Source organism: Pseudophryne corroboree, unplaced genomic scaffold (assembly GCF_028390025.1).
Source record: "Pseudophryne corroboree isolate aPseCor3 unplaced genomic scaffold, aPseCor3.hap2 scaffold_366, whole genome shotgun sequence".
NCBI lineage: Eukaryota > Metazoa > Chordata > Amphibia > Anura > Myobatrachidae > Pseudophryne > Pseudophryne corroboree.
The window spans coordinates 188224-199486 of record NW_026970018.1 but is presented as its reverse complement, the minus strand read 5'-3'; the positions used below and the strand labels follow the sequence as shown (position 1 = coordinate 199486).

Here is an 11263-nt window from a genome sequence, read left to right as displayed (position 1 = left end):
TACTTCCGTGACATGAAACTCACACTTCTCCAGCTTGGCATATAAATGATTCTCACATAACTTTTGAAGAACCAGACGCACCTGGGTAACATGTTGTTCCATTGATTTAGAAAAAATCAGGATGTCGTCTAAGTAAACGACCACGAATTTCCCTAGGAAGTCACGGAGCACATCGTTAATGAGGTCTTGAAAAACTGCCGGAGCATTGGACAGGCCGAACGGCATCACCAGGTATTCGTAGTAACCCGACTGAGTACTGAAGGCCGTTTTCCACTCATCTCCAGATTTAATTCGGATGAGGTTGTACGCTCCTCTAAGGTCAATTTTAGAAAAAATCACAGCAGAACGTAACTGATCAAAGAGTACAGAAATCAACGGCAAAGGATAGGTGTTTTTAACTGAGATCTTATTCAGGGCTCTAAAATCAATGCAAGGTCTAAGCGAGCCATCCTTTTTCTCCACAAAGAAGAAGCCTGCACTTAAAGGAGATTTTGATGGTCTAATAAATCCTTTCTCAAGGCTCTCCTTTACATAATCATTCATAGCCGCAGTTTCTGGCCCGGATAATGCATATAATCTTCCCTTTGGCAATGCGGCACCAGGAATTAACTCAATAGCACAATCATAAGGCCGATGGGGAGGCAGAATGTCCGCATTGCCTTTGGAGAAAACATCAGCAAACTCCTGGTATTCCACCGGAATGAGTTCTGGAATGATAGCTGCTACTCTGACTGGAAACGTGATACATTCCTTATCACAAAAAGTACCCCAATGTGAAATCTCCCCCGACCGCCAATCAATGGTGGGATTATGAAAGGCCAGCCAAGGGTGACCCAGAACAACTGGAACTGCTGGGCAATGTGTAAGAAAGAACTCGATTTTCTCGGAATGTAGAGCTCCTACTGTAAGTAGTACAGGGGGTGTACGGAGAGAAATAATCCCATTAGACAGCGGACTCCCATCTAAGCCATGCATGGTGACACACCTACCCAAAGGTAACTGAGGAATGCCTAAGGCCTTAGCCCAAGTTAAATCCATAAAGTTTCCTGCAGCTCCACTGTCAACAAAAGCCGACACCGAAGAACTGAGGCTGCCAAAGGAAACTTTAACTGGGACTAAAAGGGAGTTATTCGAGGAGATAAGCTGCAGACCTAGGTGAACCCCCTCACAATTCACCTGGTCAAAGCGTTTCCCGACTTGTTCGGACAATTACGAGCAAAATGTCCCTTACCCCCACAGTACAGACAAAGACCAGAATTTTGCCTTCTGGCTCTTTCTTCAGGAGACAGCCGGGAGAGACCCATCTGCATGGTCTCCTCTACGTCTTCAGGAATGGAATATACACACGGACTTGACCTTACAGGTGCTCCTTTTTCAGCCCTCCGCTCTCTGAGACGACGATCAATCTTAATAGAAAGCTCCATGAGTTTATCGAGAGTCTCAGGAGCGGGGTACTGAAGGAGACTGTCTTTTATAGACTCTGATAAGCCGAGGCGAAACTGACTGCGCAGGGCTGGGTCATTCCAGCCACAGTCGTTCGACCAACGGCGAAACTCCGTACAATAAACCTCTGCAGGATTTCTACCCTGTCTGAGAGCGCGCAACTGACTTTCAGCGGACGCCTCTCTATCAGGGTCATCATACAAGAGCCCTAAAGACTCAAAAAAAGCGTCAACTGACAACAATGCCGGATCCTCTGCTCTTAAACCAAATGCCCAGGTCTGAGGATCCCCCTGGAGCAAAGAAATAATAAACCCGACCCGCTGAGATTCAGTACCCGAGGAAGTCGGTCTTAAACGAAAATAAAGTTTACAGGATTCTTTAAAATTAAAAAACTCTTTTCTATCACCAGAAAAACGGTCAGGCAAATGCATCTTTGGTTCAGGGACTACCCTTGGGGAAGCTCGCAAAAGATCTTCCTGCGACTTCACCCGAAGAGAAAGATCCTGAACCATCTGAGTAAGTTCTTGAATCTGGCTGACTAAGAGCTGACCAGGATTTGGCCCTAAACCTGTTGGATTCATGAGGCCGATAAACTCTCACAAAACTGAATGAGAAAAAATTAAACCCCGTTTAATTTTAAGTTTTGGTATGGCCGGTAATAATGTTATGATTCCAGCACTCTGGTCAGAGAAGATCTTATGGCAAGGACTGGAGCACTGGAACGGAATGCTGGGGAAGGGAGCAGGACAGGAAAATAGCCCCTGGCGCCCTAACTCTGTTGTCTCACCCGTGTTGTCAGAAATCCCCTGCGAGACTATGGTTTCTTGAGCCCTTGGCAGCCGCGTTTGAAGGGCGGATTATGTCTGCCCAACTTCGATGCCCCCCGGTCTTAATGAGAGACAAAGGGAAACCCGAGACAGGGTGATAACAAGAGGCCCTCTAACTAAACAACCAGGCCAGGGGCTAAGCAAACTCAAAACTATAATATGTGCGGAGAAACCGCCAGGAAAAAGGACAACCAAAATATCCACTTGTCCAATTCTCCTACCCGGCACCGCCAAGTACCAGAGAGGACTTGTGGAAGCGGAACCCTCCGCAAATGCTCCAAACACAAAATATAAAAGGTAAAGCGGCTGAGCCGCAACACACGGCAGAGCCGCAACTCACGAACACCACTGGATATAAAACGGTGATCAGTCAGGACTCCAGGGAACCAAACGACCTCTTGGGATGAGATGACAACTCCCGAATACCGGACTTCTGCGGACTGGAATGACCGGATACAGCAGGACTGGAAACAGACTCTCAGCAAACAAAGGCAGCATGCAGGAAGCTATTACCGGCGTCTGTGAGAAGCCCTGGGAGTGTATTTAACAAGGAGTCCTCCAATCAGCTGCTAAAGGCTGATTAGAATAAATGCCGTGCAGCTGCCTTGCTGCACGGCCAGAGAGCAGGTAAATATCTTAATTTCCTAAAGCCTAGCAACGGGGAACGCGGTCCGCCAGTGGCGTCCCCGTTGCTAGAGTCCGTGCGGCTCAGCGCGCCCGGCATCTAGCGTTGCTAGGGAGCCGGCGGCTGTACGTGCACGGCGTCTCTAGTTGCTAGGCGCCGGGCCGCGCAGACCATCAAGCGGACCCCGGCGCCTAACAGTATGACTCCCAAAAACAACAACCGCGTCATTGGGACCAACTGCGATTTTGGCAAGTTTAGGAGCCAACCATGTTGTTGAAGAACTGTCAGGGAGAGTAGATGTTTTGCACCAACTGGTCCCTGGATCTCGCCTTTATCAGGAGATCATCCAAGTACGGGATAATTGTGACTCCTTGCTTGCGAAGGAGAACCATAATTTCCGCCATCACCCTGGTGAAAATCCTCGGAGCCGTGGACAGACCAAACGGCAATGTCTGAAATTGGTAATGACAATCCTGAATTGCAAACCTTAGGTAGCTTGAGGCAGTGGCTAAATGGGAACATGTAAGTAGGCATCCTTTATGTCTACCAAAACCATGAAATCTCCGTCCTCCGGACTGTAGATCACTGCCCTGAGAAATTCCATCTTGAAATTGAATTTCTTTAGGAAGAAATTGAGGGATTTCAGATTTCAGATTGGTCTGACTGAGCCGTCCGGCTTCGGGACCACGAAGAGGCTTGAATAAAAACATTCTCCCTGCTGACTAAGGCCAATTTGAACAATCGGTGAGGGGGAACGTCTTGAAAGTGAAACCCCAGTTTGTACCCTTGGGACACTATTTGTAAAACCCACGAGTCCAGGTCCGAATGAATCCAGAACTGACTGAAGAGTTTTAGACGTGCCCCCACTGGTGTGGGCTCCTGCAAGAAAGCCCCAGTGTCATGCAGTGGATTTGGCAGAAGCAGAGGACAATCTCTGGTCCTGCGATCTTGAAGAGGCTACAGACATCTTCCTTTTCCTTCCTCTACCTGCAAAGAAAGGGGAATCTTAACTTCTTGCATATCTATTGGGCCAAAATGACTGCGGTAGATAATGATGCGTCTTCATCCGTTGAGAGGGAACATAGGGCAAGAGGGTTGACTTACCATTGAAATGAGGATGCATCTTGCTGCCTTTCCAATGAAGCAAGTTTAATTTAGTAATAGATGAAAAACCATCCTTACAAAGGTGTTAATCAGAGACTTGGCTTTGTGGACACTTTTCAGAGAACAAATTTGTTAGCATAAAAATAAAGCCAGAAAATGAAGAGCTGTTTAATCACTCAATTGGATTTTTCTGCCAGCATATTTTTTTTCTCTGCAACCCACTGCTAAATTGTGCTTCCTAGCTGTTTTTATAAAATCACTGAATCAAATCTAACTCTGATTACATCAGAGAAGGCCAGGTACCCTACACCATAACAGGGGGTTTGAAATTTTGACTTGTCTACTTAAATATCACCAAAATCTGATCACAAGTTTAATTACGTCCCTGGGTGGGATTGAACCACCAACCTTTTGGTTAATAGCCGAACACACTAACCGATTGCGCCACAGAGACACTTTGAAAAAAGTACATACTGACAAAGGCTAATAGGCATACATCTAGAACGTTTCCTAGAAAAACATTAAAAAATCAATAATCTGGAGAGTTTTTGTAAGATGTTTCTTCCATCAACCAACGAAGAAACACATTGGTACTTTCCCATGATGAGTGAGTGCTTCAGGATCTCTTGCACTTACATGTGCAGCAGAGTACTGCAATGGAAGCATGCTGGACCCATAACCCAGAGGTAGGCAGATTGAAACTATCCTTTGCTATATGCATTTTTTTTGTTAATTTAAGTAATCAAAACTGGGATTGATATTTTTGCTCTTTTATTTTTACTTAAAGTACAATAACTTTTACCATTTTAATTTGTTTTAATAGTATATTGACAGTATAGTTTTCTTTCAAAAATCCACTTAATTTTCTTTACCCTGTTATTAAAATGGTAATTGACAAAAACAAACTACATTGTCACCAGAAGAGCAATACAAAATGTACAAGTGATATATTAAAATCATCTTTCCAGCTTGAATTTCAATGATGCATTGGGGCAACAATTTTGTGAGAAACATCTTCACCCTTAAATAAAGATTTTCGTAATTCCTTACCTGTGTGCTAATTAGATATCACCTTGTTTTCACATTAAACAGACTTCCACATGAGAAAGCAGCAAGGATGCAGTGGCGTTAATGTTTCCTGGTGTCAACCTGTATTATTTCAGTAGACATTGAAATGAGGATGCATCTTGCTGCCTTTCCAATGAAGCAAGTTTAATTTAGCAATCGGTGAAAAACCATCCCTACAAAGGTGTTAATCAGAGACTTGGCTTTGTGGACACTTTTCAGAGAACAAATTTGTTAGCATAAAAATAAAGCAAGAAAATTAAGAGCTGTTTAATCACGCAATTTGATTTTTTTGCCAGCATATTTCTTTTTCTCTGCAACCCACTGCTAAATTGTGCTTCCTAGATGTTTTTATAAAATCACTGAATCAAATCTAACTCTGATTACATCAGAGAAGGCCAGGTACCCTAAACCATAACAGGGGGTATGAAATTTGACTTGTCTACTTAAAGATCACCAAAATCTGATAACAAGGTCAATTACGTCCCTGGGTGGGATTGAACCACCAACCTTTTGGTTAATAGCCGTACACACTAACTGATTGCGCCACAGAGACACTTTGCAAAAGTCCATACTGACAAAGGCTAATAAGCATTCATCTAAAACGTTTCCTAGCAAAACTTTAAAAAGTCAATAATCTGGAGAGTTTTTGTAAGATGTTTCTTCCATCAACCAACGAAGAAACACATTGGTACTTTCCCATGATGAGTGAGTGCTTCAGGATCTCTTGCACTTACATGTGCAGCAGAGTACTGCAATGGAAGCATGCTGGGCCCATAACCCAGAGGTAGGCAGATTGAAACTATCCTCTGCTATATGCATTTTTTTGTTTGTTAATTAAAGTAATCCAAAACTGGGATTGATATTTTGGCTCTTTTATTTTTACTTAAAGTACAATAACTTTTACCATTGTAATTTGTTTTAATAGTATATTGACAGTATTGTTTTCTTTCAAAAATCCACTTAATTCTCTTTACCCTATTATTAAAATGGTAATTGACAAAAACAAACTACATTGTCACCAGAAGAGCAATACAAAATGTACAAGTGATATATTAAAATCATCTTTCCAGCTTGAATTTCAATGATGCATTGGGGCAACGATTTTGTGAGAAACATCTTCACCCTTAAATAAAGATTTTCTTAATTCCTTACCTGTGTGCTAATTAGATATCACCTTGTTTTCACATTAAACAGACTTCCACATGAGAAAGCAGCAAGGATGCAGTGGCGTTAATGTTTCCTGGTGTCAACCTGTATTATTTCAGTAGACATTGAAATGAGGATGCATCTTGCTGCCTTTCCAATGAAGCAAGTTTAATTTAGTAATAGGTGAAAAACCATCCTTACAAAGGTGTTAATCAGAGACTTGGCTTTGTGGACACTTTTCAGAGAACAAATTTGTTAGCATAAAAATAAAGCCAGAAAATAAAGAGCTGTTTAATCACTCAATTGGATTTTTCTGCCAGCATATTTTTTTTCTCTGCAACCCACTGCTAAATTGTGCTTCCTAGCTGTTTTTTATAAAATCACTGAATCAAATCTAACTCTGATTACATCAGAGAAGGCCCGGTACCCTACACAATAAGAGGGGGTTTGAAATTTTGACTTGTCTACTTAAATATCACCAAAATCTGATCACAAGGTCAATTACGTCCCTGGGTGGGATTGAACCACCAACCTTTTGGTTAATAGCCGAACACACTAACCGATTGCGCCACAGAGACACTTTGCAGAAAGTACATACTGACAAAGGCTAATAAGCATACATCTAGAACGTTTCCTAGAAAAACATTAAAAAATCAATAATCTGGAGAGTTTTTGTAAGATGTTTCTTCCATCAACCAACGAAGAAACACATTGGTACTTTCCCATGATGAGTGAGTGCTTCAGGATCTCTTGCACTTACATGTGCAGCAGAGTACAGCAATGGAAGCATGCTGGGCTCATCACCCAGAGGTAGGCAGATTGAAACTATCCTCTGCTGTATGCTTTTTTTTTTTAATTAAAGTAATCCAAAACTGGGATTGATATTTTGGCTCTTTTATTTTTACTTAAAGTACAATAACTTTTACCATTTTAATTTGTTTTAATAGTATATTGACAGTATTGTTTTCTTTCAAAAATCCACTTAAATTTCTTTACCCTATTATTAAAATGGTAATTGACAAAAACAAACTACATTGTCACCAGAAGAGCAATACAAAATGTACAAGTGATATATTAAAATCATCTTTCCAGCTTGAATTTCAATGATGCATTGGGGCAACGATTTTGTGAGAAACATCTTCACCCTTAAATAAAGATTTTCTTAATTCCTTACCTGTGTGCTAATTAGATATCACCTTGTTTTCGCATTAAACAGACTTCCACATGAGAAAGCAGCAAGGATGCAGTGGCGTTAATGTTTCCTGGTGTCAACTTGTATTATTTCAGTAGACATTGAAATGAGGATGCATCTTGCTGCCTTTCCAATGAAGCAAGTTTAATTTAGTAATAGGTGAAAAACCATCCCTACAAAGGTGTTAATCAGAGACTTGGCTTTGTGGACACTTTTCAGAGAACAAATTTGTTAGCATAAAAATAAAGCCAGAAAATGAAGAGCTGTTTAATCACTCAATTGGATTTTTTTTGCCAGCATATTTTTTTTCTCTGCAACCCACTGCTAAATTGTGCTTCCTAGCTGTTTTTTATAAAATCACTGAATCAAATCTATCTCTGATTACATCAGAGAAGGCCAGGTACCCTACACAATAAGAGGGGGTTTGAAATTTTGACTTGTCTACTTAAATATCACCAAAATCTGATCACAAGGTCAATTACGTTCCTGGGTGGGATTGAACCACCAATCTTTTGGTTAATAGCCTTACACACTAACCAATTGCACCACAGAGACACTTTGCAAAAAGTACATACTGACAAAGGCTAATATGCATTCATCAAGAACGTTTCCTAGAAAAACTTTAAAAAGTCAATAATCTGGAGAGTTTTTGTAAGATGTTTCTTCCATCAACCAATGAAGAAACACATTGGTACTTTCCCATGATGAGTGAGTGCTTCAGGATCTCTTGCACTTACATGTGCAGCAGAGTACTGCAATGGAAGCATGCTGGGCCCATAACCCGGAGATAGGCAGATTGAAACTATCCTTTGCTATATGCATTTTTTTTGTTAATTAAAGTAATCCAAAACTGGGATTGATATTTTTGCTCTTTTATTTTTACTTAAAGTACAATAACTTTTACCATTTTAATTTGTTTTAATAGTATATTGACAGTATTGTTTTCTTTCAAAAATCCACTTAATTTTCTTTACCCTTTTATTAAAATGGTAATTGACAAAAACAAACTACATTGTCACCAGAAGAGCAATACAAAATGTACAAGTGATATATTAAAATCATCTTTCCAGCTTGAATTTTAATGATGCATTGGGGCAACGATTTTGTGAGAAACATCTTCACCCTTAAATAAAGATTTTCTTAATTCCTTACCTGTGTGCTAATTAGATATCACCTTGTTTTCACATTAAACAGACTTCCACATGAGAAAGCAGCAAGGATGCAGTGGCGTTAATGTTTCCTGGTGTCAACCTGTATTATTTCAGTAGACATTGAAATGAGGATGCATCTTGCTGCCTTTCCAATGAAGCAAGTTTAATTTAGTAATAGGTGAAAAACCATCCCTACAAAGGTGTTAATCAGAGACTTGGCTTTGTGGACACTTTTCAGAGAACAAATTTGTTAGCATAAAAATAAAGCCAGAAAATGAAGAGCTGTTTAATCACTCAATTGAATTTTTTTGCCAGCATATTTCTTTTTCTCTGCAACCCACTGCTAAATTGTGCTTCCTAGCTGTTTTTATAAAATCACTGAATCAAATCTAACTCTGATTACATCAGAGAAGGCCAGGTACCCTATACCATAACAGGGGGTTTGAAATTTTGACTTGTCTACTTAAAGATCACCAAAATCTGATCACAAGGTCAATTACGTCCCTGGGTGTGATTGAACCACTAACCTTTTGGTTAGCAGCCGTACACACTAACTGATTGCGCCACAGAGACACTTTGCAGAAGTAAATACTGACAAAGGCTAATAAGCATTCATCTAAAACGTTTCCTAGAAAAACTTTAAAAAGTCAATAATCTGGAGAGTTTTTGTAAGATGTTTCTTCCATCAACCAACGAAGAAACACATTGGTACTTTCCCATGATGAGTGAGTGCTTCAGGATCTCTTGCACTTACATGTGCAGCAGAGTACAGCAATGGAAGCATGCTGGGCCCATAACCCAGAGGTAGGCAGATTGAAACTATCCTCTGCTATATGCATTTTTTTTGTTAATTAAAGTAATCCAAAACTGGGATTGATATTTTGCCTCTTTTATTTTTACTTAAAGTACAATAACTTTTACCATTTTAATTTGTTTTAATAGTATATTGACAGTATTGTTTTCTTTCAAAAATCCACTCAATTTTCTTTACCCTATTATTAAAATGGTAATTGACAAAAACAAACTACATTGTCACCAGAAGAGCAATACAAAATGTACAAGTGATATATTAAAATCATCTTTCCAGCTTGAATTTCAATGATGCATTGGGGCAACGATTTTGTGAGAAACATCTTCACCCTTAAATAAAGATTTTCTTAATTCCTTACCTGTGTGCTAATTAGATATCACCTTGTTTTCACATTAAACAGACTTCCACATGAGAAAGCAGCAAGGATGCAGTGGCGTTAATATTTCCTGGTGTCAACCTGTATTATTTCAGTAGACATTGAAATGAGGATGCATCTTGCTGCCTTTCCAATGAAGCAAGTTTAATTTACTAATAGGTGAAAAACCATCCTTACAAAGGTGTTAATCAGAGACTTGGCTTTGTGGACACTTTTCAGAGAACAAATTTGTTAGCATAAAAATAAAGCCAGAAAATGAAGAGCTGTTTAATCAGTCAATTGGATTTTTCTGCCAGCATATTTTTTTTCTCTGCAACCTACTGCTAAATTGTGCTTCCTAGCTGTTTTTATAAAATCACTGAATCAAATCTAATTACATCAGGGAAGGCCAGGTACCCACACCATAACAGGGGGTTTGAAATTTTGACTTGTCTACTTAAATATCACCAAAATCCGATCACAAGGTCAATTACATCCCTGGGTGGGATTGAACCACCAACCTTTTGGTTAATAGCCAAACACACTAACCAATTGCGCCACAGAGACACTTTGCAAAAAGTACATACTGACAAAGGCTAATAAGCATTCATCTAGAACGTTTCCTAGAAAAACTTTAAAAAGTCAATAATCTGGAGAGTTTTTGTAAGATGTTTCTTCCATCAACCAACGAAGAAACACATTGGTACTTTCCCATGATGAGTGAGTGCTTCAGGATCTCTTGCACTTACATGTGCAGCAGAGTACTGCAATGGAAGCATGCTGGGCCCATAACCCAGAGGTAGGCAGATTGAAACTATCCTCTGCTATATGCATTTTTTTTTAATTAAAGTAATCCAAAATTGGGATTGATATTTTAGCTCTTTTATTTTTACTTAAAGTACAATAACTTTTACCATTTTAATTTGTTTAATAGTATATTGACAGTATTGTTTTCTTTCAAAAATCAACTTAATTTTCTTTACCCTATTATTAAAATGGTAATTGACAAAAACAAACTACATTGTCACCAGAAGAGCAATACAAAATGTACAAGTGATATATTAAAATCATCTTTCCAGCTTGAATTTCAATGATGCATTGGGGTAACGATTTTGTGAGAAACATCTTCACCCTTAAATAAAGATTTTCTTAATTCCTTACCTGTGTGCTAATTAGATATCACCTTGTTTTCACATTAAACAGACTTCCACATGAGAAAGCAGCAAGGATGCAGTGGCGTTAATGTTTCCTGGTGTCAACCTGTATTATTTCAGTAGATATTGAAATGACGATGCATCTTGCTGCCTTTCCAATGAAGCAAGTTTAATTTAGTAATAGGTGAAAAACCATCCCTACAAAGGTGTTAATCAGATACTTGGCTTTGTGGACACTTTTCAGAGAACAAATTTGTTAGCATAAAAATAAAGCCAGAAAATGAAGAGCTGTTTAATCACTCAATTGGATTTTTTTGCCAGCATATTTTTTTTCTCTGCAACCCACTGCTATATTCACCATGCAGTATATTGTGTGAATATAGAAGT

The 11263-nt window shown here is 39.5% G+C and overlaps 1 non-coding gene across 1 annotated transcript; it reads right to left on the bottom strand.

The window, feature by feature from the left end:
• Positions 1 to 10215: 10215 nt before the first annotated feature.
• On the bottom strand, positions 10216 to 10289 carry TRNAN-AUU (transfer RNA asparagine (anticodon AUU)). The gene has a single exon. It is a non-coding gene; the product is annotated as a tRNA-Asn (tRNA).
• Between the last annotated feature and the right edge of the window lie 974 nt (positions 10290 to 11263).